The sequence below is a fragment of the Macaca mulatta genome, chromosome X, assembly GCF_049350105.2.
Source record: "Macaca mulatta isolate MMU2019108-1 chromosome X, T2T-MMU8v2.0, whole genome shotgun sequence".
NCBI classification, from domain to species: domain Eukaryota; kingdom Metazoa; phylum Chordata; class Mammalia; order Primates; family Cercopithecidae; genus Macaca; species Macaca mulatta.
The window spans coordinates 58419330-58440682 of NC_133426.1; the positions used below are offsets into that span (position 1 = coordinate 58419330).

A 21353-nucleotide genomic window follows, 5' to 3' on the forward strand; every position below is an offset into this window, starting at 1 on the left:
AGCAGATTGGAATCACTGTTTTTGTAGCATCTGCAAAGGGACATTTCATAGTTCTTTGAGGATTATGGGAAAAAAATTATCCTCAGATGAAAACTAGAAAGAAGCAATAGATGAAAATGCTTGGTGATGTGTGGATTTATCTCACAACATTAAACCTTTCTTTTGATTCAGCAGGTTGCAAACACTCTTTTGGTAGAATCTGCGAAGGGACATTTGGAGCCCATTGAGGCATATGTGGAAAAACCCTATATCCCTAGATAAGAACTAGAAAGAAGCTCTCTGTGAAACTGTTTCATGATGTGTGGATTCATTTTACAGAGTTAAACCTTTCTTTACATTCAGCAGGTTGGAAACACTGTTTTTTAGAATCTGCAAAGGGACATTTGGGGGCTTCTTAAGGTCTATGGAAAAAACAACAACAACAAAAAATAAAACCCACGAATTTCCCCGGATAAAAACTAGAAAGAAGTTATCTGTAAAAGTGCTTGGTGAGGCATTGATTCATCTCAGGAAGTTAAACCTTTCTTTTGATTCAGCAGGTTGGAAACACTTTTTTCATAGAATCTGTCAAGGGACATTATGAACCAATTTCATCCTATGGCTAAAAATGCATATCCCCAGATAGAAACTAGGAAGAAGCTCTCTGAGAAACTACTTGGTGATGTGTGGATTCATCTCACATAGTTAAACCATTGTTTTGACATGGCGGGTTAGAAATACTCTTCTTGTAGAATCTGTTAAGGGACATTGAAGCCCTTTGAGGACTATGCGGAAAAATAGAATATCCCCATATAAAAACTACAATGAAGCAATCTGTGAAGCTTCTTGTTGATGGGTGGATTCATCTCACAGAGTTCAAGCTTCCTTTTTATTCAACATGTTGGAAACACTTTTTTGAGGAATCAGTGAGGGGACTTTTCAAAGCCCATATAAACCTATTGGGAAAACCTGAGGATCCGCAGATAAAAAGTAGAAAGAAACAATCTGTGAAATTGCTTTGTGATTTGTGGATTCATCTCCCAGAGTTAAAGCTTTCTTTTGATTCAGCAGGTTGGAAAAACTCTTTTTGTAGAATCAGTGAAGGGACATTTGTAAGCCCATTGAGGCTTATGGGGGAAAAACGAATATTGCCAGATCAAAACTAGGAAGAGACTATTTGTTAAACTATTTGGTGATGTGTGCATTTATCTCAAAAAGTTAAACCCTTCTTTTGATTCAGCAGATTGGAAAACGTTTTTTGTAGAATTTGTGAAGGGACGTTTAGGAGCCCATTTATGTCTATAAGGAGAAATGAAATATGCACAGATTAAAACTAGAAAGAAGCTGTCTGTGAAACTGCTTGGGGATGTGTGAATTCATTTTATAGTGATAGACCTTTCTTTTTACTCTGCAGGTTGGAAACACAGTTTTTGTAACATCTCCAAAGGAACATTTGGAAACTCATTAAGGCCTATGGGGAAAAAGTAAAAATCCCCAGATAAATACTAGAAAGAAGCCATCTGTGAAACTACTTGGTGATGTGTGGATTCACCTCATGAAGATACATCTTTCTTTCAATTCTACAGTTTGGAAACACTCTTTTTGTAAAATCTGCCAATTAACATTGGGGAACCCATTGAGGCCTATGGGAAAAATGAATACTCTTATATAAAAATTAGAAAAAAGCTATTTGTTAAACTGCTTGCTAATGTGTGGATTCAGCTCACAGAGTTAAACCTTTATCTTTATTCAGCAGGTGGGAAAGACTTTTTTTTGAAGAATCTGTGAAGGGACATTTAAGAACGCTTTGGGGCATTTGGGGAAAACCAAACACTATCAGATAAAGCTAGAAAGAAGCTATCTGTGAAACTGCTTGGTGATGTGTGGATTAATCTCACAGAGTTAAAATTTTCTTTTGATTCAGCAGGTTGGTAACACTTTGTTGTAGAATCTGTGAAGGTACATGTGGGAGCCCATTGAGGCCTAACGGAAAAAAATGGAATATCCTCAAAGAAAAACCAGAAAGAAGGTATCTGTGAAACTGCGTTGTGATGTGTGGATTCATTTCACAGAGTGAAGCCTTTCATTTAATTCAGTTTGTTGGAAGCACTTTTTGTATAGAATCTGCTAAGGGACATTTGAGGCCTATGGGAAAAACTGAATACCCCAGATAAAAACTAGAAAGAAGGTATATGTGAAACTGCTTGGTGATGTGTGGATTTATCTCACAGATGTAAACATTCCTTTTGATTCAGCAGGTTGGAGACACATTTTATGTAGAATCTGTGAAGAGACATTTGGGAGCCCACTGGGGCCTAGGGAAAAAAAATCCCCAGATACAAACTAGAAAGAAGCAATCTGTGAAACTCCTTGGTGATGTGTAGATTGATCTAACAGAGGTAAAACTTTCTTTTGATTCAGCAGATTTGAAACACTCTTTTGTAGAATCTGCAAAGGGACATTTGGGAACTCATTGAGGCCTATGAGAACAAAACAGAATATCCCCATATAAAAATTAGTAGGAAGCAATATGTGACACAACTTCATCATGTGTGGATTCACTCACGAAATTAAACCTTTCTTTTGATTCAGAATTTGGAAACCCTCTTTTTGTTGAATGTGCCAAAGGATAATTGGAGCCTGTTGAAGTCTATGTGGAATAATGAAATGTCCCCAGATAAAATCTAGAAAGAAGCTATCTGTGAAATTGCTTGGTGATGTGTGGATTCGTCTCACACAGTTAAACTTTTATTTTGATTCAGGAGGTTGAAAACGTCTTTTTGTAGAATCTGCAGAGAGACATTTGGGAACTCATTGAGGCCTATGGAAAACAAAAAACAAACACAAAAAAAAACAAATATTCCCAGATAAAAACTAGAAGCAAACTATCTGTGAAACTGCTTGGTGACGTGGGGATTCATCTCAAAGATTTAAACCTCTGTTTTTATTCAGGAAGTTGGAAAGACTCTTTTTTGTGTAATCCGTGAATGGACATTTGGGGGGTCCATTGAGGTTTATGGTTAAAAAACAAAAATTCCCAGATATGTACTAGAAAGTAGCTATCTGTCAAACTGCTTAGTGATTTGTGGATTCATCTCACAGAGTTAAAACTTTCTCTTGACCCAGCAGGTTGAAAACACTCTTTTGTAGAATCTACAAAGGGACTTTTTGGAGCCCTTTGACACCTATGAAAAAAAAAAACAAATATCTCCAGATAGAAACTAGAAAGAACCTATCTGTGAAACTGCTTGGTGATGTGTGGATTCATCTAACAGAGAAACCCCTTTCTTTTGATTTAGCATGTTTGAAACACTCTTTTTGTAGAATCTGCAAAAACACAGTTTGGAACCCATTGAGGCTTATGGGAAAAAATGAATATCTTTAGATAAAAAGTAGAAAGAAGCAATGTGTGAAATGGCTTGGCTTTATGTGGATTCATCTCACAGAGTTAAAGTTTTGTTTTGATTCAGCATGTTGTTAACACTGTTTTTGTAGAATCTACGAAGGGATATTTGGGAGCCCATTGAGGCCTATGGGGTAAAACTAAATATACCCAGATAAAAACTAGAAGGAAGCTATTTGTGAAACTAATTGGGGATGTGTGGATTCATGTAATAGAGTTAAACTTTTCCTTTGATTCAGGAGGTAGGAGGCACTCTTTTTGTAGAATATGTGAAGAAACATTTGGGAGCCCATTGAGGCCTATGGGGAAAATTCAAATATCACCAAATTAAAAACTAGAAAGAAGCTAACTGTGAAACTGCTTGGTGATGTGTGAATTCATCTTATAGAGTTAAACCTTTCATTTGATCCAGCAGGTTGGACACATTCTTTTTGCAGAATGTGTGATGGAACATTTGGGAGCCCATTGAGGCCTATAGAAAAAGACGGAATATCCTCAGATAAAAGCTAGGAAGAAGCTATCTGTGAAACCGCTTTGTGACATGCAGATTCATCTCGTAGAGTTCAAGCTTACTTTTGATTCAGCAGGTTGAAAACACTCTGTAGAATCTGCAAAAGGACATTTCAAAGCCCATTGAAGTATATGAGGAAAAACTGAATATCTCTATATAAAAACTAGAAAGAAGTTATCTGTGAAACTACTTGGTGATATGTGGATCCATCTCACAGAGTTACACTTTTCTTTTGATTCAGCAGATTGGAGACACTATTTTGTAGAATTTGTGAAGGGACATTTGGGAGCTTATTGAGGCCTATGGGCAAAAATCAAATATCCCCAGATTAAAACAGGAAAGAAGCCACTTGTGAAACTGGTGATGTGTGGATTCATCTCACAGAATTAAACCTTCCTTTCATTCAGCAGTTTGGAAGCACTCTTTTCGTAGAATCTGTGAATGGACATTTCGGAGCCCACTGAGACCAATGGGAAAAACTGAACATCCTCAGATAAAAACTGGTAAGAAGCTATCTGTGAAGATGCTTGTTGATGTGTGAATTTATCTCACAGAGTAAAACCTTCCGTTTTTTTTTTTGTTTGTTTTGTTTTTTTTTACTAGGTTGGAGTCACACTTTTTGAAAAATCTGTGAGGAACTTTCAGAGCCCATTGATACCTATGGGGAAAAATAGAACACCCACAGATAAGCACTAGAAAGAAGCTATGCGTGAAATGGCTAGGTGACGTTTGGATTCATCACACAGAACTAAACCTTTCTTTTGATTAAGCAGGGTGGAAACACCCTTTTTGTAAAATCTGCAAGGGGACAATTATATCCCATTGGGGCCTATGGGGAGAAACTGAATGCTTCCATATGAAAAGTAAAAGGAAGCTATCTGTGAAACTCCTTGGTGATGTGTGGACTCATCTTACAGAGTTAAAACTTTCTTTTGATTCAGCAGTATGGAAACACTCTTTTTGTAGAATATGCAAATGGACATTTGGGAATCCATTAAGGCCTATGGGGAAAAACTGAACATCCCCAGATAAAAACTAGAATGAAACAATCTGTGAAACTGCTTTGTTATGTAAGGATTCATCTACACGGTTAAACAATTCTTTTGATTCAACAGGTTGGAGTTACCTTTTTTGTAGAAACTACAAAGGGACACTTTGAAGCCCATTGAAGTCTATGGGGAAAAACCAAGTATCCCCAGATTAAAACTAGAAAGAATCTATCTTTGAAACTGTTTAGTGATGTGTCAATTCATCTCACAGAGTTAAACCTTTCATTTGATTCAGAAGTTTGGAAACACTCTGTTTGTAGAATCTGCAAAAGGACACTTGGGAGTTCACTGTGGCTTATGTGGAAAAACTGAATATCCCCAGATAAAAACTATAAAGAAGCTTTCTATGAAACTGCCTGGTGATGTGAGAATTCACGTCACAGAGTTGAACCTTTCTTTTCATTCAGCAGGTTGGAAACACTTTTTTTTTGTAGAATCTGCAAAGGTACATTTGGGAGCCCATGGAAGCTTATGGGGAAAAAATGAATATGCCCAGATAAAAACTAGAAAGAAGCTCTCTCTGAAAGAACTTCATGATGTATGGATTCATGTTACAGAGTTGAACCTTTCTTTAGATTCCCCATGTTAGAAACACTCTTTTTGTAGAATCTATGAAGGGACATTTGCGAGCCCATTGAGGCCTATGGGGAAAAATTAAATATCCTCATATAAAAACTAGAAAGAAGCTATCTGTGACACTACTTGGTGATATGTTGATTCATTTCACCTTGTTAAATGTTTCTTTTGAATCAGCAGGTTGGAAACACCCTTTTCATACAATCTGAGAAGGGATATTTGGGAGCCCATTGAGGACTACGGGGAAAATCCAAATATCACCAGATTAAAAACTAGAGAGAAGCTAACTGTGAAATTGCACTGTGAAGAGTGGATTCATCTCCTAGATCTAAACCTTTGTTTTGATTCAGCAGTTTTGAAGCTTTTTTTCTAGAATATGTGATGAGACTTTTGGGACCCCATTGTGGCCAATGGGAAAAAACAAACAAACAAACAAGAAACGAATATCCCCAGAAAAGGAGTGTGTGAGACTCCTTTGTGATGTGTGGATTCATGTCACAGAGTTGAACCTTTGTTTTCATAGAGCAGGTTGGAAACACATTTATTGTACAATCTGCAAAGAGATATTTGGGAGTCCATTGAGGCCAAGGGGTAAAAGCAATATCCTCAGATACAAACTGGAAATAAGTTATCTGTGACACTGCTTGGTGATGTGTGGATTCATCTCACACAGTAACACCTTTCTTTTGAAGAATCTGGCAATGGACTTTTCAAAGCCCTTTTGAGGCGTATGGGAAAAAACAGAATATCCCCAGATAAAAATTAGAGAGAAGCTATGTGTGAAACTGTTTTGTGATATGTGGATTCATGTAACAGAGTTAAACGTTTCCATTAATTCAGCAGTTTGGAAACACTTTTTTTGCAGAATCTGTGAAGGGACATTTGGTGGCCCATGAGGCCTATAAGGAAAAGCAGAACATCTCCAGATGAAAACAGGACAAAAATTACTATAAAAACTGATTTCATATGTGTGAATTCATCTCAAAGATTTAAACCTTTCTTTTGATTCAACAGGTTGGAAACATTCTTCTTATAGAATCTGTGAAGGGACATTTGGGAGCCCATTGTGGTCTATGGGGAAATACTGAATATCCCCCAGATTAAAACTAGAAAGAAGCTATCTGTGAAATTGCTTTGTGATGTGTGGATTCCTCTAACAGAGTTAAACTTTTCTTTTGATTCAGCAGGTTGGAAACAGTCTTTTTGCAGAATCTGTGAAGGGACATTTGGGAGCCCATTGAGGACTTTGGGGGAAAACTGAATATTTGCAGATAAAAAATGGAAAGAAGCTATTTTTTAATTAGCTTTGTGAATGGTGGATTCATCTCACAGGGTTAAACCTTTCTTTTGATTCAGCAGATTGGAAACACTCTTTCGTAAATCCTGCAAAGGAACATTTTGGAGTCCTTTGAGACTTATGGAGAAAAAGTGAGTATCTCCACATAAAAATTAGAAACATGATATTTGTGAGACTGCTTAGTGTTGTGTGGAATCAACTCACAGGGTTAAAACTTTTTTTGATTCAGCAGGCTGGAAAGACTCTTTTTGTAGAATCTGCAAAAAGACTTTTCTGAGCCCATTGAGATTTATGGGGAAAACCCGAATATCTCGAGATAAAAACTAGGAAGAAGCAATCTGTGAAACGGCTTGGTTATATGTGGATTCAACTCACGGAGTTGGAATTTTCTTTTGATTCTGCAGGCTATGAAACACTCTTTTTGTAGAATCCATGAATGTGTTTTTCAAAGCCCATTGAAGCTTATGGGTATAAACTGAAAATCCCCTGATAAAAACTAGAAAGAAGCTATCTATGAAACTTCTTCATGGTATGTGGATTCCTCCCATAAAGTTAAAATTTTCTTTTGATTCAGCTAGTTGCAGACACCCTTTTGGAAGATTCTGTCAAGAAACATTTGGGAGCCCAATGAAGAATATGGAGAAAAAATTAATATCTTCAGATGAAAACTAGAAATAAGCTATATGTGAAACTCCTTGGTGATGTGTGGATTCATCTCACGGAGTTAAACCTTTCTTTTGATTCAGTAGGTTGGAAACACTCTTTTTATAGAATCTGCAAAGGGGCATTTGGAAGCCCATTGATTTCTAAGGGGAAGAACATAATATACCCAGACAAACACTAGAAAGAAGCTATCTGTGAAACTGTTTTGAGATTTGTGGATTCATCTCACAGAGTTAAACCTTTCTTTTGATTCAACAGATTGGAATCACTCTCTTCATAGAGTCTGTCACGGGACATTTTGGATCCCATTGAGGCTTATGGGGAATAATTGAATATTGCCCAATAAAAACTAAAAAGAAGCCATCTGAGAAACGTCTTTGTGATGTGTGGATTCAATTCACATAGTTAAATTTTACTTTTGACACAGGAGGTTGGAAGCACTTTTTTGTAGGAGCTGCAAATTAGTATTTGGGAGTCCATTGAGGCCTATGGGAAAAAACAAATCACATAAGAAATAGAAATAAGCTATCTGTGAAGCTGCTTGCTGATGAGTGGATTCATCTCAGAGAGCTAAACATTCCTTTTGATTTCGGAAGTTAAAAACACTTTTTTTGTGTTGTGGGAAGTCAGGGACCCCGAATGGAGGGACTGGCTGAAGCTACGGAAGAGGAACATAAATTGTGAAGATTTCATGGACATTTATTAGTTCCCAAATTAATACTTTTATTTCTTATGCCTGTCTTTACTGCAATCTCTGAAAATAAATTGTGAAGATTTCATGGACATTTATCACTTCCCCAATCAATACTGTTGTGATTTTCTATGCCTGTTTTTACTTTAATCTCTTAATCCCGTCATCTTTGTAAGCTGAGGATGTATGTCGACTCAGGATTCTGTGATGATTGTGTTAACTGCACAAATTGTTTATGAAGTGTGTGTGTGTTTAAACAATATGAAATCTGGACACCTTGAAAAAAGAGCAGGATGACAGTGATGTTCAGGGAATAAGGGAGATAACCATTAGGTGTGGCTGCCTGAGAGCTGGATGGAACAGAGCCATATTTCTCTTCTTTCAAGAGCAAATAGGAGAAATATCGCTGAATTTTTTTTTTCTCGGTAAGGAACAGCCCTGAGAAGGAGAATGCATTCCTAGAGGGAGGACTCTGAAATGACAGCTCTAGGAATGTCTGTCTTTTATGGTTGTAGATAAGGTATGAAACTCCCAGGCTTATTAGGATGAAGAAATTTCCGCCTAATAAATTTGGGTCAGACCAGTTATCTGCTCTTAAACCCTGTCTCCTGATAAGATGCTATCAATGACAATGCATGCCTGAAACTTCATTAGCAATTTTAATTTTTTCCCGGTCTTCTGACCTTGCCCTGCCTCCATTTGCCTTGTGATATTTTATTACTTTGTGAAGCATGTGTTCTCTGTGACCCACACACTATTTGTACACTCCCTCCCCTTTCGAATAAAAACTTGGTGGTTTTGTGGCTTGGGTGGTATCCTGGAACCTGCTTACATGTGATGTCTCCTCCAGACACCTAGTTTCAAAATCTCTCTTTTGTACTCTTTCCTTTTATTTCTCAGACCGACCTACATTTAGGGAAATAGAAAAGAACCTATGTGAAATACCATTGAATTATCAAGGGCTGGTTTTCCCTGATATCTTTGTAGAATCTATGAAGAAATATTGGGGATCCCTTTGAGTTTTATGGGAAAAAAAACTTAATATCCCCAGATAAAAACTAAAAAGAAGCTATCTGTGAAGCTGCTTAAAGATATGAGAATTCCATGCACAAGGTTAAGACTTTCTTTTGATTCTGCAGGTTGTAAATACTCTTTTTGTAGAAACTGTGAAAAACCAACTTGGAGCCCATTGAGCCAATGTTGAAAAACCAAATATCCCCAGATAAAACTAGAAAGAAGCTATCTGTTAAACTGCTTTGTTATTTGTCCATTCATCTCACAGAGTAAATCTTTTCTTTTGATTAAGCAGATTAGGAATACGCTTTTTGTAGAATCTGTGAAGGGATTTTTTTGGAGCCCTTTGAGGCCTGTGGGGAAAAACCAAATATCCCCAGATAAAAATTAGAAAGAAGCGATGTGAGAAACTGCTTTGTTATGTGTGGATTTAGCTCACAATGTTAAACCTTTCCTTTGATTCAGGTGGTTGGATACACTCTTTTTGTGGAATCTGCAAAGGGACATTTGGCAGCACATTGAGGCCTATGAGGAAAAACTGAATATCCTGCCATAAAAACTAAATAGAAGCAATCTGCGAAACTGCTTGGTGCTGTGTGGATTTATCTCACAGAATTAAACCTGTCTTTTTGAATAATCTGCAAAAGAATATTTGGGAGCCTATTGAGGCCTAAGGGAAAAAATTGAACATTCCCAGATAAAACTAGAAAGAAGTTATCTGTGAAACTGCTTTGTGATGTCTAGAATCATCTCACAGATTAACACTTTTCTTTTGAGTCAGCATGTTGGAAACACTCTTTTTGAAGAATCTGCCAATGGACATTTCAAAGCCCTTTGAGGCCTATAGGAGAAAACAGAATATCTTCAGATTAAAACTAGAAAGAATCTGTCTGTGAATCTTTTTGGTGATGTGTAGATTCATCTCACATCAGGTTGTAAACATTTTCTTTGTAGAATCTGCAAAGGGACATTTTGGACCCCATTGAAGCCAATGGGGAAAAACCGAATAAGCCCAGACAAAAACTAGAAAGAAGCTGTCTGTGAAACTTCACTGAAATGTGTGTATTCATCTAACAGATTTAATCCTTTCTTTTTTAAAATTATACTTTAAGTTCTAGGGTACATGTGCACAATGTGCAGGTTTGTTACATATGTATACATGTGCCATGTTGGTGTGCTGTACCCATTAACTCGTCATTTACATTAGGTGCATCTCCTAATGCTATCCCTCCCCCCTACCCCACCCCACAAGAGGCCCAGGTGTGTCATGTTCCCCTTCCTGTGTCCAAGTGATCTCATTGTTCAATTCCCACCTATGAGTGAGAACATGTAGTGTTTGGTTTTCTGTCCTTGCGATAGTTTGCTGAGAATGATGTTTTCCAGCTTCATCCATGTCCCTACAAAGGACACGAACTCATCCTTTTTTTATGGCTGCATAGTATTCCATGGTGTATATGTGCCACTTTTTCTTAATCCAGTGTGTCACTGATGGACATTTGGGTTGATTCCAAGTCTTGCTATTGTGAATAGTGCCACAATAAACACACATGTGCATGTGTCTTTATAGCAGCATGATTTATAATACTTTGGGTATATATCCAGTAATGGGATGACTGGGTTAAATGGTGTTTCTAGTTCTAGATCCTTGAGGAGTCGCCACACTGTCTTCCACAATGGTTTAACTAGTTTACAGTCCCACCAACAGTATAAAAGTGTTTCTGTTTCTCCACATCCTCTCAAGCACCTGATGTTTCCTGACTTTTTAATGATTGCCATTCTAACTGGTGTGAGATGGTATCTCATTGTGGTTTTAATTTGCATTTCTCTGACAGCGAGTGATGATAAGCATTTCTTCATGTGTCTGTTGGCTGCATAAATATCTTCTTTTGAGAAGTGTCTGTTCATATCCTTTGCCCCTTTTTCATTGGGGTTGTTTTTTTCTTGTAAATTTGTTTGAGTTCTTTGTAGATTCTGGATATTAGCCCTTTGTCAGTTGAGTAGACTGCAAGATTTTTCTCCCATTCTTTAGGTTGCCTGGTAATCCTTTCTTTTGATTCAGCAGGTTGGAAACACTCTTTTTGTAGAATCTGTGAAGCAACATTTGGGATCCCATTGAGGCCTACGGAGAAAAATGAAACATCCCCAGATAAAAACTAGAAAGAAGCTATCTGTGAAACTGCTTGTTGATGTATAGATTCAACTCAAAGAGTTAAATCTTTCTTTTGTTTCAGCAAGTTGGAAACACTTTTCTTTTAGAATCTGTGAAGAAAAATTTGGGAGCCCTTTGAGGCCTATGGAAAAATACAGAATATCCCCAGATAAAAACTAGAAAGAACCTATCTGTGAAACTGCTTTGGCATGTGGGGAGTAATCTCACAAATTTAAAACTTTCATGTGATTCACCAATTTGGAAACACTCTTTTTGTAGAATGTGCAAAGCAACATTTGAAAACCCATTGAGATTATGAGGAAAAACAGAATATCTACAGATAAAAACTAGGAAGAAGATATCTGTGAAACTGCTTGGTGATGCATGGATCCATCTCACAGAGTTAAACCTTTCTTTTGATTCAGCAGGTGAGAAACACTCTTTTTGTAGAATCTGTGAGGGGACATTTGGGAGTCCATTGAGGCCTGTGGGGAAAGATTGAATATCATCTGATAAAAACTAGAAAGGCACTATTTGTGAAACCACTTTGTTATGTGTCAATTCATCTCACAGAGTTACATTTTTTTTGGTTTGTTTGTTTTGTTTTTTGAGACGGAGCCCTACTCTGTCACCCAGGCTGGAGTGCAGTGATGTGATCTCAGCTAACTGCAAGCTCCACCTCCCGGGTTCATGCCATTCTCCTGCCTCAGCCTCCTGAGTACCTGGGGCTACAGGAGACTGCCACCACACCCGGCTAATTTTTGTATTTTGTAGTAGACACGGTGTTTCCCCCATGTTAGCCAGGATGAGAGTTTCACCTTTCCTTTGATTCAGTAGATTGGAAACACTCTTTTTGTAGAATCTGCAAAGGGACATTTGGAAGCCCATTGAGACTGATGGGGAGAAACCAAATATTCCGAGTTAAAAACTAGAAAGAAGCTATCTGTGAAACTGCTTGGTGATGTGTGGAGTCATCTCACAGAGTTAAACCTTCTTATGATTCAGGAAGTTGGAAACACTCTTTTTGTAGAATATGCAAAGGAATATTTAGTAGCCCATTGAGGCCTATGTGGAAAACCAAATATCCCCAGATATAAACAACAATGAAGCTATCAGTGATACTGTTTTGTGATGTTTGGATTCAACTCACAGAAGTAAACCTTTCTTTTGATTCAGCAGGTTGGAAACACTCTTCTTCTAGAATCTGCAAAAAGGCATTTGAAATCTTATTGAGGCCTATGGGGAAAAACAGAATATCCCCAGATAAAACTTAGAAAGAATCTGTCTGTGAACCTGCTTGGTGATGTGTGGATTCATCTCACAGAGTTAAACCTTTTCTTGTTTCAGCAGGTTGGAAACGCTTTGCTCGTAGAATCTGTGAAGAAATATTTGGGAGCTTATTGAAGGCTAAGGAAAAATACAGAATATCCCCATATAAAAACTATAAAGAAGCTATCTGTGAAATTGCTTTCAGATGTGGGGAGTAATCTCACAGAATTAAAACTTTATTTGATTCATCAGGTTGGAAACATCCTTTTGTAGAATCTGCGAAGGAACATTTGAAAACCCATTGAGACTATGGGGAAAAACTGAATATCCCCAGATTAAAACCATACATAAGTTATCTTTGATACTGCTTGGTGATGTGTAGGGAAAAGAAATAGAGATCAGACTGTTACTGTGTCTATGTAGAAAGGGAGGATATAAGAAATTTCATTTTGACCTGTACCCTGAACAATTGCTTTACCCTGAGATGCTGTTAATCTCTAACCCCAACCTCTTTGCCCCAACTTTGAGCTCACAAAAACATGTGTTGTATGGAATCAAGGTTTAAGGGATCTAGGGCCATACAGGATGTGTCTTGTTAACAAAATATTTACAAGAAGTATGCTTGGTAAAAGTCGTCGTCATTCTCTAGTCTTGATAAACCAGGGGCACAATGCACTGCAGAAAGCCACAGGAACTTCTGCCCTGGAAAGCCGGGTATTTTCCAAGGTTTCTCACCACGTGTTAGTCTGAAATATGGCCTCAAAGGATGAGAAAGACCTGACTGTCCCCCAGCCCGACACCCGTGAAGGGTCTGTGCTGAGGTGGATTAGTAAAAGAGGAAAGCCTCTTGCAGTTGAGATAGAGGAAGGCCACTGTCTCCTGCCTGCCCTGAGAACTGAAAGACTTGGTATAAAACCCGATTGTACATTTGTTCAATTCTGAGATAGGAGAAAAGCTGCCCTATGGTGGGATATGAGACATGTTGGCAGCAATGCTGCTTTGTTATTCTTTACTCCACGGAGATGTATGGGTGGAGAGAAGCACAAATCTGGCCTATGTGCACATCCAAGCATAGAACCTCCCCTTGAAATTAATTATGACACAGACTCTTTTGCTCCTATGTTTTCTTGCTGACCTTATCCCTGTTATCACTCTGCTGTCCTACCACATTCTTCTTGCTGAGATAGTGAAAATAATAATAAAAACTGAAGGAACTCAGAGACCGGTGCTGGTGCAGTTTCTTGGTATGCTGACTGCTGGTCTCCTGGGACCACTGTTGTTTCTCTATACTTTGTCTGGGTGTCTCATTTCTTTTCTGTCTCTTGTCCCACCTGACGAGATATACCCACAGTTGTGGAGGGGCAGGCCACGCCTTCAGTGATGTGTGGATTCATCTCAAAGATGTAAACCTTTCTTTTGATTCAGCATGGTAGAAACACTGTTTTTGTAGAATCTGCAAGGGGCAATTGGGAGCCCATTGAGGCCTATGGGGAAAAACCTAGATAAAAAGTAGAAAGAGGTTATCTATGAAACTTCTTTGTTATTTGTGGATTCATCTTACAGAGTTAAATCTTTATTTTGATTCAGCAGGCTGGAAACACACTTTTTGTAGAATCTGCAAAGAGACATTTGGGAACCTATTGGACCTATGGGAAAGAAATAAATTTCTGAAGATAGAAACTAGAGAGAAACTCTCTGTGAAACTACTTGCTGATGTGTGGATTCGTGTCACAGAGATAAACGTCGTTCCTTCAGCAGGTTGGAAACACTCATTTTGTAGAAACTGCAAAGTAACATTTGGGAACCCACTGAGGCCTGTGGGGAAAACTGAATACTCCCAGATAAAAACGAGAAAGAAGCCATCTGTGAAACTGCTTGGTGATGTGTGGATTATTCTCAGAGTCTTAAACATTTCTATTGATTCAACAGGCTGGATACACTCTTTTTGCATAACCTGCTAAGGGAAAAATTTTTAGCCAATTGATGCTTAGAAGTAAAAACTGACTATCTTCAGCTAAAAACCAGAAAGAAAGTATCTGTGAAACTGCTAGGCGATTTGTGGATTCATCTCACAGAGTTAAAAATTTCTGTCTATTCAGGAGGTTGGAAACACTTTAGTTGAGGTATCTGTGAAGAGACTTTTGGAAGCCCATTGTGGTCTATGGGGAAAAACTGAATATCCCCATAGAAAAACCTGAAAGAGGCTATCTGTGACACTGCTTGGTGATGTGTGGATTCATCTTACACAGTTAAACTTTTTTTTTTTTTGATTCAGCAGGTTAAAAACACTGTTTTTCTAGAATCTGAAGATATATGTGGGAGCCCATTGTGGCTTATGGGGAAATATAGAACATTTCCAGATAAAAACTAGAAAGAAGCGATCTGTGAAACTACTTGGTGACGTGTGGGTTCGTCTCACAGAGTTACACCTTACTTTTGATTCAGCAGATTGAAAATGCTATTTTTGTAGAATCTGCAAAGTGACATTTGGTAGCACATATATGCTTATGAGGAAAAACCAAACCGAATATCCGCAGATAAAAATTAGAAAGAAGCCTTCTGTGAAACTGCTTGGTGATGTGTGGATTCAACTCTCAGAGTTAAACCTGTCCTTTGATTCACCAGGTTGGAAACACTCTTTTTGTAGGATCTGTGAAGGGATATTTGGGAGCCCTTTGAGGCCTAAGAGGAAAAACTGAGTATCACGAAAGAAAAACTAGAAAGAAGCCATCTCTTAAACTGCTCTGTGATGTGTGGATTTATTTCACAGAGTTAAACTTTTCTTTTGATTCAGCAGGTTGGAAACATTCTTTTTGTATAATCTGCATAAGGAGATTTGGTAGTCCATTAAGGCCTAAGCAAAAAAAAGGAAAATCCCTGGATACGAACTAAAGTTATCTGTAAAACTGGTTGTTAATGTGTGGATTCATCTCACACAGTTAAACCTCTCTTTTGATTCACCAGGTTGGAAACATTCTTTTTTTAGAATATCTGAAGGGACATTTGGGAGTGCATTGAGGACTATGGCAAAAAACTGTATATACCCACATAAAAACTAGGAAGCCACTATCTGTGAAACTGCTTGGGGATGTGTGGATTCATCTCACAGAGATAAACCTTTCTTTTGATTCAGCAGATTGAAAAATACTCTTTTTGTAGAATCTGAACAGGGACATTAAGGAGCCCATCAATGCCTATTTGGAAAAACCAAATATCCCCAGATGAAAACTAGAAATAAGCTATCTGTGAAACTTCTTTGTGATATGCAGATTCATCTCACAGAGTTAAACCTCTCTGTGATTCACCAGGTTTGAAACACTCTTTTCATACAACTGCAAAAGGACATTTGGGAGCCCATTGAGGCTTATAAGTAACAACAGAATATCCCCATATATAAACTAGAAAGAAGCTATCTGTGAAACTCATTTGTAACGTGTGGATTAATCTCCTAGAGTTAAACCTTTCTTTTGATTCAGCAGGTTGGAAACACTCTTTTTGTAGAATCTGGAAAGGGACACATGGGAGCCCATTGAGGCCTGTGGAGAAAATTGAATATCCCCAGTAAAAAACTAGAAATAAGCCATCTGTCTAACTGCTTGGTGATGTGTGGATTCATCTCACAGATTTAAACGTTTATTTTGATTCAACAAGTTGGAGACTCTCTCTTTGTAGAATCTGCGAAAAGACATTTGGGAGCATATGGAAGCCTATGGGGAAAATCGAATATCCCCAGATAAAAAAACTTAAAAGAATCTGTGTGTGAAACTGCTTGGTGATGTGTGGACTCATCTTATAGAGTTAAAACATATTTTTGGTTAAGCAGATTGAAAACAGTTGTTTTTGTAAAATCTGTGAAGGGATATTTGGGATATTTTCCCCATTGGGGCCTATGGGGACATTTGTCCCTTGTGATGTATGGATTCAATTCACAGAGTTAGCCCTCTCTTTTGATTCACCAGGTTGGAAACATTTTTTCCATAGAATCTGCAAAGGGACATTTGTAAGCCCATTGTGACCTGTGGGTAAAAATTGAATATCCCCACATAAAAACACTAAAGAAGCTATCTGAGAAACTGCTTTGTTATGTGTAGATTCATCACAGAGAGATAAACCTTATTTTTGATTCAGCAGATTGGAAACATACTTTCTGTAGAATATGTGAAAGGACACTCTGGAGCCCATTGGGGCCTATGGGTATAAACCGAATATCCCCAGATAAAAACTAGAAAGAAACTATCTGTGAAACTGCTTCACGATTTGTGGATTCATCTCACAGAGTATAACCTTTCTTTTGATTCAGTGGTTTGGAAAAACTTTTTTTCTAGAATCTACAAAGGGACATTTGAGAGTCCATTGAGGTCTATGGGAAATAATGGAATATCCACAGATAAAAACTAGAAACAAGCCATCTGTAAAACTACTTTCTGATGTGTGCATTTTTCTTTCAGGGTTAAAACTTTGTTTTGATTTATTGGACAGGAACACTGCTTTTGTAGAATTTGCAAAGGGACATTTGTGAGCCCACTGAGGATCATAGGGAAAAACTGAATATCCCAGGTAAAAACTAGAACGAAGCTATCTTGAAACTGCTTGGTGATGGTTGGACTCCTCTCACATAGATAAAGTTTGGTTTTGATTCAACTGCTTGGAACACTCTTTGTAGAATCTGTAAAGGCACATTTAGGATTGCATTGAAGCAAATGGGGAAAAACCCAATATCTCCACATAAAATCTTGAAAGAAGGTGTCTGTGAAACTGTTTTGTGATGTGTGAATTCCTCCCTCAGAGTGAAGCCTCTCATTTGATTCAGCTATTTGAAACGCTCTTTTTGTAGAATCTGTGAAAGCACATTTGCCAGCCCGTTGGGGACTATGGGGAAAAAAAAGAACATTGCCAGATAAAAATTAGGAAGAATATATCTGTGAAACTGCTTTGTGATGTATGGATTCAACTCACAGAGTTAACCCTCTCTTTTGATTCACCAGGTTGGAAACACTTTTTCAATAGAATATGCAAAAGGACATTTGAGAGCCCATTTAGGTCTGTTGGAAAAAAACGAATGTCCCCAGATAAAACAAGAAAGAAGTTATCTGTCAAACTGCCTGGTGATGTTGCATTCCTCTCACAGAGCTAAATCTTTCTTTTGATTCATCAGTTTGGAAACACTGTTTTTGTATAATCTGTGAAAGGACATATGGGAGCGCATTGAGGCCTATGGTGAAAAAGAAAATCAAAACTAGGAAGAAGCTTTCTAACAAACAGTTCTGTGATGTGCACATTCAACTCACAGAGTTGATTCTTTCTTTTGATTCAGCAGTTTGGAAACACTGTTTTTGTACATTCTGCAAATGGACATTTGGGAGCTCATTGAGGCCAATGGAGTAAAAGTGAATATCCTAAGATAAAAAATAAAAGGAAACTATCTCAGAAACCACTTTCTAATGTGTGGATTCATCTTACAGAATTCAACCTTCCTTTTGATTCATCACATTGGAAACATTCTTTTTGTAGAATTTGTGAAGGGACATTTGGGAGTCCATTGTGTCCTTTGGAGAAAAATGAATTATCCGAAGATAAAAACCAGAAAGAAGCTATCCATGAAACTGTTCTATGATGTGTGGATTCATCTAACTGAGTTAAAATTCTCCTTTGATTCAGCAGAATTGAAACACTCTTTTTGTAGAATCTATGAAGGGATACTTGAAATCCTATTAAGGCCTAAGGAGAAAACCAAATATCCCCAGATTAAAAACTAGATAGAAGCTATCTGTGAAACTGCTTTGTGATGTGTGGTTTCATTGCACAGAGTTAAACCATTCTTTTGATTCAGCAGGTTGTAAACACGCTTTTTGTGGAATCCGTGAAGGTACATTTGGCAAACTGTTGTTGTCTATGGGAAAAAACAAAACATCCCCAGATAAAAACTGAAAGAAGCTATCTGTGAAACTGCTTTGTGAGGTGTGGATTCATCTCACAGAGTTACAACTTCCTTTTGATTCAGCAGTTTGGAAACACCCTTTTTGTGGAATCTGTGAAGGGAGATTTGGGAGCTCATTGAGACCTATGGGGAAAAACAGAATATCTCCAGATAAAAACTACAAAGAAGTTATATGAGAAACTGCTTTGTAATGTGTAGTTCATCTCACAGAGTTAAGCCTTTCTTTTGATTCAGCTGGTTGGAAACACTTTTTGTACAACTTGCAAAAAGATCTTTGGAGCCCATTGTGTCCTATGGGAAAAAACAGAATATCCTCAGATAAATACAGGAAAGAAGCTGTCGGTGAAAGTGGTTTGTGATATTTGGTTTCATCTCCCAGAGTTAAACTTCTATTTTGATTCAACATGTTGGAAACACTTTCTTCATATAATCTGCGAAGGGACATTGGTGGCCCATTGAGTCCTAAGGGGGAGAAACAGAATATCCCCAAATAAAAACTAGAAATAATCTATCTGTGAAACTGTTTTGTGATGTGTGGATCCATCATACAGAAGTAAACCTTTCTTTTGATTCAGCAGATTGAAAACACTCTTTTCATAGTATTTATGAAGGGATATATGGGAGCACTTTGAGGCCTATGGGAAAAACAGAATTCACAGATAAAAACTTGAAAGAAGCTATCTGTGAAACTGTTTGGTGATGTGTGGATTCATCTCAGAGATTTAAAACTTTTTTGATTTAACAGCTTGGAAACACTCTTTTTGTAGAAACTGTGAAGGAACATTTGGGAGTTCATTGAGGTCTATGGGGTAAAACAAATATCCCCAGATAAAACGTACAAAGAAGCTATCTGTGAAACTGCTTCATGATGTGTGGATTCATCTCACACAATTAAACCTTTTTTTTGATTGAGCAGGTTAAAAAAATTCTTTTTGTAGAATCTGTGAAGGGACATTTGGGAGCACATTGAGACCTATGGGAAAAAATTGAATATCTCCAGATTAAAACTAGAAAGACGCTATCTCTGATACTGCTTTGTGATATGTGGATTCATCTCACAGAGTTAAGACTTTCTTTTGATTTAGTTGTTTCAAAGCACTCTTTTTGTAGAAACTGCAAAGGCATCTTTGGGATCCCATTGGGGCATACGGTAAAAAACATAATATCCCCAGCTATAAACTTGACAGAAGCTGTTTGTGAAACTGTTTTGTGGTGTCTGAATTCATCTAACAGAGCTAAATCATTTTTTTGAGTCAACATATTGGAAAAACTCTTTTTCTAGAATCTGCAAAGAAACATTTAGGAGCCCATTGACACCTAAGGGGCATAACTGAATATCCCCAGATAAAAACTAGAAAACAGCTATCTGTGAAACCTCTTTGTGGTCTATGAATTCATCTCACAGTTAAACCTTTCTTTTGATTCAGCAGTTTGGCAAAACTCCTTTTGAGAATCTGCGAAGGAACACTTGGGAGACTAGTGAGGCATTTGAGGAAAAAGTGAATATCCCCAGATAAAAAATACAAAGAAATTATCATTGAAACTGCATTGTTATGTCTGGATTCTTCTCACAGAGTTCAAACTTTCTTTTGATTCAGCAGGTTGGAAACACTCTTTTTGTAGAATGTGTTAAGGGACATTGGGAGCCCATTGTGGCCTATGGGGAAAAATGGAATATACCCACAGTAAAACTAGAAAAAGCTATCTGAGAAACTGTTTTGTGATATGTGGATTCATTGCAGATTCGTAAACCTTTCTTTTGATTCAGCAGGATGGAAACACTCTTTTTGTGGAATCTGTGAAGGGACATTTGGGAGCCCATTGCGGCATATGGGGGAAAACTGAGTATACACAGATAAAAACTAGACAGAAGCTACCTGTGAAACTGCTTTGTGATGTATGGATTCATCTCACAGAGTTCAACCATTATTTCAATTCACCACGTTGGAAGCATTCTTTCCAGAGAGTCTTCCACGGCTTGGTGATGTGTGGATTTATCTCACAGATTTAAATTTCTCTTTTGATTCAGTAGTTTGGAACCACTCTTTTTGTAGAATCTTCGAAAGGACACTTTGAAGCCCATTGAGGCCCAAGGGGAAAACGAAATATCCCCAGATAAAAACAAAAATGATGCTATCTGTGAAACTGTTTTGTGATGTGTGAATTGAACTCACAGAGGTAAAACTTTCTTTTCATTCAGCAGGTTAAAAACATTTTTTTTGTAGAATCTACCTAGGGACATTTGGGAGGACATTGAGGGCTATGCAGAATAACCAAATATCCCCAGATAAAAACTAGAAAGAAGCTATCAGTGAAACTGTGTGGTGATATGTGCTTTCATCACTCAGAGTTAAAAAGTTTTTTTGATTCGGCAGTTCGGAAATACTCTATCAAAGAATGTGTGAAGGGACATTTGCAGCCCATTGTAGCCTATGGGGAATATTGAATATCCCAAGATAAAAACTAGAAAAAAGCTATCTGAGAAACTGCTTTACAATGTGTGGATTCATCACAGAGAGTTAGTCCTTTATTTTGCTTCAACAAGTTTGAAACAGTTCTTGTAGAATCTGTGAAGGGACATTTGGGAGTCCATTGTGACCTGTAGAAAAAGCAGAATATCCCCAGATAAAAACTAGAAAGAGCTATCTGTGAAACTTCTTGTGATGTGTAGATTCATCTCATGGAGTTAAACTGTTCCTTCAATTCAGCATGTTGGAAACACTCTTTTTGTAGAATCTGCAAAGGGACATTTGGCAGGCCATTGAGGTCAATGATGAAAAACAAAATGTCCCCAGATAAAAAGTAGAGAGAAGC

General features: G+C 37.7%; 1 pseudogene; it reads left to right on the top strand.

Moving 5' to 3' along the window:
* The first annotated feature begins 13186 nt into the window (after nt 1–13186).
* LOC144338517 (uncharacterized) lies at nt 13187–20985 on the top strand (annotated as a pseudogene).
* The last annotated feature ends 368 nt before the right edge of the window (nt 20986–21353 follow it).